The sequence below is a fragment of the Cricetulus griseus genome, chromosome 3 (genome assembly GCF_003668045.3).
Source record: "Cricetulus griseus strain 17A/GY chromosome 3, alternate assembly CriGri-PICRH-1.0, whole genome shotgun sequence".
Lineage (NCBI taxonomy): Eukaryota > Metazoa > Chordata > Mammalia > Rodentia > Cricetidae > Cricetulus > Cricetulus griseus.
The window spans coordinates 271,665,687-271,672,393 of record NC_048596.1 but is presented as its reverse complement, the minus strand read 5'-3'; the positions used below and the strand labels follow the sequence as shown (position 1 = coordinate 271,672,393).

At 45.0% G+C, this 6,707-nt stretch overlaps 1 pseudogene; it reads left to right on the top strand.

Moving 5' to 3' along the window:
• Positions 1 to 5,381: 5,381 nt before the first annotated feature.
• On the top strand, positions 5,382 to 6,106 carry LOC113835071 (annotated as a pseudogene).
• The last annotated feature ends 601 nt before the right edge of the window (positions 6,107 to 6,707 follow it).

Here is a 6,707-nt window from a genome sequence, read left to right as displayed (position 1 = left end):
CAGTGTAACTTTTTACTATCCCTTTATTAAAGGAACTCACTCTACAACAACTGCCCTCAGTAATCGGCCACCTGTGTCCCCCGGTGAATTAGGTAGGAAGCTGTGTTAAGGTGTGAAGTTTATGTGAGGCTATGAAAACTTAAGAGGTGGGATCTAAGAAAAGCTTTAGGGTCTAAGGTGTTTTAAGGTGATGCAAGTTATACGGAAGGGCTGGAGGACCTGAAAGCTTGTGTGTGTGTGTGTGTGTGTGTGTGTGTGTGTGTGTGTGTGTGTGTGTGTGTGTGTGTGTGTGTGTGTGTGTGTGTGTGTGTGTTTGCGATTTAAGGTGTATGAAAGAGTGAAACACGTCTCAAATTTGTTTCTCTCACTATTCTCCTGTTGTATTAAGACTCCAAAAGTTCATAGTCTTAACATTAATCAATGCAACTCTGATAAGCTGCTGTTTTAGCTCTGCCAGATCTCCACTACTGATGTCAAAGTCACAAGCTCAGGATTAAGCTCCCTGTGATTGTGTTTTAGGTATGGATTTAAAAGTGCTTCTTGTGTGCTAAAAGCATCTGTCTAACCTATATGCACCCAGTCTTCTGCATAGAGGAAATAGTGCTAATGCTTTTAACCAGAATCATTTTGGGGTCCCCTTTGACTCAATGGCATGAGTCTACTGCCTTTTCTACAAGCAGATTTCGGATTTCAGTAGAGATTACAAACAGTGGGAGTGCTAATGTGTCTAAAACTCATCTCTTTTTGTAAATGCAGAAAAAGTCTTGTATGCTCTAGGGAGTTGAGCACAGGTCAGAAGGACTCCAGATAAGGACTGTCAATCAATAACTTCAGTTCCCCCACATACTGCCTGTGCCTGAGGGTGGGATCTCCCCACCTTTCCCTCAATTACCAGGACCTAAGAAAAAAATTTCCCCTAGACTTCTTAGCTTTATCTTCTGCTCTGCCAGCATCCTGCCAGGTCTCCTCAAAATCTGCATCCCAGACAGCTTGAAAATGGCTATGCCCAAGTGGTCGAACCTCAGAGACTGCTTCAACTAGGCCTGCACTTTCCTAGCTCCCGGCAGCAGATGGTCCCGCAGAGCCTGGAAATCGAGTGAAGCAGCCAGCACCCCAGCTTTCTTGGGCCCCCAAAGATGTCAATGCCCCCAGACAGCAAGAAGCAGTCTGGAGAACACAGTGCCCATTCCCACCTCACCTGCCACCCCTGCCTACCTCCTCACCTTTTCACGATAAACAAAAGGGAGCAATGTCAGTTGTGCCATGGCAGCAGCCTGCCTCTGCCCCCGAAGCAGTTTATGTCATCACCTGCGGCCAGGTGCCTTTCCCCAGTCAGCTGTGCAGCCCGCCGGGCACTGCTCACTCTCTTGCCTCTCTTTTTGTCTCTTCCCTGTTCTGTCCCTCTGCCTGCTTGCCTCATGTTCCCACTCTGATGTGGCCTTTCACTGGTCCACTCCCCCTTCCCCAATAAACCTCTTGCACTAACTCTGTTGCACGTGGTATGTTTGCTTAGTGGCAAACCTTGGCAGGGCCAGGGGAAAGGTACCCATTCTGCCTTTCTTTCTCCCCTCTCCCCGTGGTGGCCCTTGTTCTGGAGTGTGCTATCTGTTGAGGAGCTACCTCCTAATGGTGTTCATGATTGATCTCACTTCCCTTTCCTTGCTGAGGTCAGAGCAAGCAATCCTCCAACAAAAATCCACTCCCTGCAGTTCAGGCCCCTGTGAGAGGAACAGGAAGTTTGGGAATGCCCAGGACATTTCCGCAGACACTCTAGCATCCATGGTCAGGGAAGATGAAATGTCTCAGGAGAGCTCAGCGGGAAGTATGAAGTACAAGGCACTCTTCCCAGAATCACGTGGGTGGGTGTGGGATTTATCATCTTCTTACGCTTGTGGCCCGAAGTGCTCACATGGAAAACCTGAGGAGGCAGAGCTCCAGAGAGGTTAGTGGCTGTTGAAGAGCTCCATAGATGAGAAAAATCTGGAGTAAATGCAGGCAGATCTCAAGGCTGATGAAGGCTAGTAAGATGGCTCAGTGGGTAAGAGTGCTTTCCTCTCAAGCATGAGTTTAAGTCTTCAGCACTCATGGAAAAGCCAGGCCTGCAGCACACACCTTTTTAACTCCATAGCTGTGAAGGGCGAAGACTGGAGGATGTCTGGGGCTGGCTGGCTGCAACCTGGCTCTGGGTGTAGTTGAAGGAGCTAAGGTAGAGAGCAATGGAGTAGAACACCTGGCCTCCATTTGGCCTCTGTACACACACACACACACACACACACTCTCACACTCTCACACACACAGAGACACACACACACACAGACACGCACACTGACTCACACACACACACTCACACACACAGACACACACACACACACAGACACGCACACACACACACACACAGACACAGACACACAGACACACACACACACTCACACACACACACACACACACTCACTCACACACAGACACACACACACAGACACACACACAGACACACTCACTCACACACACACAGACACGCACACACACACACACTCACTCACACACACACAGACACACACACAGACACACACACACACACACACACACACACACACACACACACACACCTGAAAGAACTAATACATGCTTTTCAAGCCCATGTGGAGCATGGCAGCAAGAAAGGCTGTCCATCCGCAAAGTCATTATTTCCTCACAGAGCCGGTAATTGCAAGATGATTTTCTAAATGTCTTTCTGATTATGATGGAGTTTAAAAGCTCTCAGTGCGGTCGAGGTAAAGACATCGCAGTTGATGCTCTGGGCTCTGCACCTGTGATTCAACCAGTTGTGGGTCGGAAATACGTGGAGAAGTTAATGCCTTGATTCTGTGCACACCTTTTCCCTGTAGCTTTCCCTCAGCAGTGCCATGTAACAGCCACTGACATGCTTACACTTTGTTGTGTGTGACAGAGAACATAGACACGATTAAAAGCCTCGTGGATGGTAGGCAGCAGTAGGAGGATTCTGTTCTCGGAGAGGAGATCCTGGATACAAAGACCCCAGGCTATCAAAATAGACCTACCAAAGCCTGTCTGAGAATGCAGTATCCAAAACATTAGCTATCAAAACTTCTGGGATGAAGCTGAGCCAGTTGTCTCAGAGTTTATGCTGCTCTGATAAAGTACCAGAAAAGCAATTTAGGAGGAAATGGTTTATTTGGCTTACATATCCTCAGTTATAGTCCATTGAGGGAAGCTAAGGCAGGAACCTGGAGCAGAACGGAAGCAGAGGCCCTGGAGGACACTGCTCACTGGCTTGCCCCTATGGCTTCTCAGCCTGCTTTCTTATTAACCCTGGGCCCACCAGCCCAGAAGCGCCCTGTGGAGTGAGCTGGGCCCTCCCACATCAACCATTAAACAAGAAAATGCCATATAGACTTGCCTGCAAGAGGAGGTATTCTCTCAGCTGAGGTTCGTCTTCATGGATAATTCTAGGTTTTGTGTCAAGTTTTCAATTAAACCAACCAGCACACCAGTATTTAGAGGAAAAAAAATCCTGGGATTGGAGAAGCAATGTCCAGGCTTAATGAGCAAAGCAGCAAACACAGAAGCTCTTTGATTTGAGTAAAGCTTCACACTCTCACATGGTACGTAAGGGGCTGGCAAATCTACGAGGGTTCATGAAGCTTTAAAAACTAGACTGACTTAGGGGCTGGAGAGAATGCCCAGTGGCTAAGAGCACTGGGTGTTCTTTCAGAGAACCCCATGGCTGCCCACAACCATCTGTAACTTCAGTCTTCAGGCCTTCGAGGGCATTGCTTATGTGCTGCATACGCTCATATGCATAACTTTAAAAAAAGAATTTAGTACAGGCTTGGGGCAGCAATTGGGAGCAGCCAACAAGACACAGGTAAGCTGCACTGAGGGTGAAGACCGCACAGACTATGAATAGAGGCTGGCTGCCGCACAGGCCTGTGTCAGAATATAGAGGTAGGAGAATCAGGAAACTCAGAGTCATCCTGGACTTTATAGAGAGTTGGAGGCTAACCTGGGCTACATGAGACCCTGTCTCATAAAACAAAAATAGTAAAAAGTAGGAAAATACTAAGCTGGGTGCAGTGACTCACCACTCTAATTCTGACACTTAAGAGGCTGAGGAGGGATGAGTTTGAGTCTAGCCTGGGCTACACATTGAGAAAAAAAAAGCCAGAAAAAGAGGGTGGAGGGAAGGGAGTGAAAAAGGGAGACAAAAACAAGGAAACTCTTAAAAACCAGATAATTACCTCTGAAAATGGAAGTTGACAAACCTTAAAGATTGAATCTAAACAGATCTCAAACTTCTGAAGAAATGGCATGGGTGACCAAAAAATGCCAGGAGCAGATGGTTTTCCAGGCGTTCTATCAAACAGCCAAGGAACAGCCCCATACAAAATGTTCCAGAGAAGAGGTCTCTCTCTGACTCACTTTCTGGGGGAACTGCTTTCTAAAAAAGCAGACCAGATAGGACAGAAGTGGAAAGAAGAGCACCTCCCTCTGGTGCAGAACCCTTGTGTGGCAGCGTTTGCGTCCAGCCATGAACCACAGTAGGGGGCCATGGCAAAGTGGTGTATTTAAGGGCTGTAAGATTGGCTGTGCAGTGAAAGTCTGTTCAGGCAATTTCCCACAATGAGCATTAAAACTCTACAGCCATTGAGCGTTTACCCTCCCCAGACACTGGGAACAGAATCAAGGCTAAGCTCCCTGGGATGGAAAACAGCTACAAACAGCCCAAGAGCCAGACCATAAATAGAAATATATCAGAATATTTTTAAAATTTTTATTATTTTTAATGTGCTTTGTCTGCTTTTATGTCTGTGCAACTTGTACATGGACTAGTGCTTGAGGGGGCCTGAAGACCACACCAGATACCCTGGATCTAGAGTTGCACACTGTTGCGAGCCACCACACGGGTGCTGAGAATTGAACTCAGGTCCTCTGCAAAAGCAAAAGTGCCTTAACTGATGAACCATCTTTTCAACCCCATAGAATATTTTATTTTCTGTCTTCAAAATGAAAACATAAATTTACACGTGTTTATGGATTGCTGTGTTTTAGTTTGATCTATGTATGTACTGTGAAATGGTTAAATATGGTTAAATGCCTTGATATTGGTTCGTTATATGAAAATACTAAAAATCATTTTTTCTAGCTTTTAAACAATTAAGGAGGCCAGGTGTGATGGTACTCTCCTTTAATCACAGCCCTTGAGAGGTAGGGGCAGGAGAAGTTCTGTGAGTTTGAGGCCAGCTTGGTCTACATAGCATGTTTAGGCCAGCCTGGTCTATATACCATGTTTAGGCTAGCCAGGGCTAAGTGGTGAGACTGTGTCACCCTAGGTAGCGTGTTTCCTGTCTGTTCCCAGTGCACCACACATGGCTTCTGATTTGGAGGAGTTGTAGAATCACCTAGAAGAGGTCAAAGTATTGTTGGAAAAGTCCACCAGGAAAAGAGCGTGTGATGTCCTTACGGATGAAAATTCTAGGACTGAGACAGATAAAGAACAAGATGCAACTACAGAAGAATTCAGAACTTCTTGACAATGAATAACTTCCATGGTTGCTTCTGTTACAATGGGATACACGGTGAAAATTAGTCATTGTGGATGGGATCAGTCAGATAAATTTGTGAAAATTGGCATCATCTTAACTGGAGTTCATCAGGTTCCCACCGAGAATGCGAGCCCATTTCACCGAGAAGTCGGTTGATCTTTTGGTCAAGAATCTCAATGGAAAGATTCGCTCCATGATTGTGGACAGTCATTCAAAACAAACCTCCATGGAAGGTAGTTCAAAGGGGGCGGGGACACAGAAAAGCCTCCTAGTGAGGGATTAAGGAAAATTTTAAAGCAAATCTATAAAGCTGGAGATGATGACATGAAGGGGACCATCTATAAATTGTGGGTGGAACCAAGAGAGAAACAAGCTACAGGAAAAATTGGAGACTTTCATTTTCCTTGGAAACTGCTATGGAAATGCTTGTTTCCAGTAGGGGAACATTGTTGAACTGCACATATAAATTTAACAGATGACTATTTGCATAGCCTTCTAAGTAAAGACTGCAGATTCTTCATTTCCTACTGGAGGATTTGATTTAAATAAATGAGCTTATTAAATTCCCTTCTTCATTCACACACTGGTCATTTTGTTTAAGAAAAGGTTGTGTGGTTTCTTATTGAAATATAAAAGGGAAGCCTTCTATAATGAAGATGCTACATTATGTTAAGGCTGAGAGGTAGAAAACAAAAGTGTTTGCTTGCCTAGACTGAGTGATATCAGTTCCCACTAATGTAAAAATAAGAGTAAAACCAGTACTTCTGCATAAAATTCAAATTTGTCCGTGAACTTGAAAGCCACAATAGAGCTTAAGCAATGTGCCTACTGTGTTTTACCATGTACTACTAACTGAACCACAGTGTCTTCACCTCAATTTAAATGTATTTGTTAATGACTATAAAGTTGAAACAAAATATAAATGACAAAATTGGCAAGCATCTTTGTGTAGTGAGTACTCCCTGCAAACCTTGAAAATCCCATCTAGTCCTATGTCCAGTTAAGTTGGAGTTTTTGCTCTAAAAGAATAATTTAAGGTACATCAAGGTTGTCTGTGCCATCTGACTTTGCACTTGCATGTCAGGAGTCTTTGGTCTAATTGCATCTTAGAACCTGCCTTTCCCTTTAGTTAAAGAGATTAAC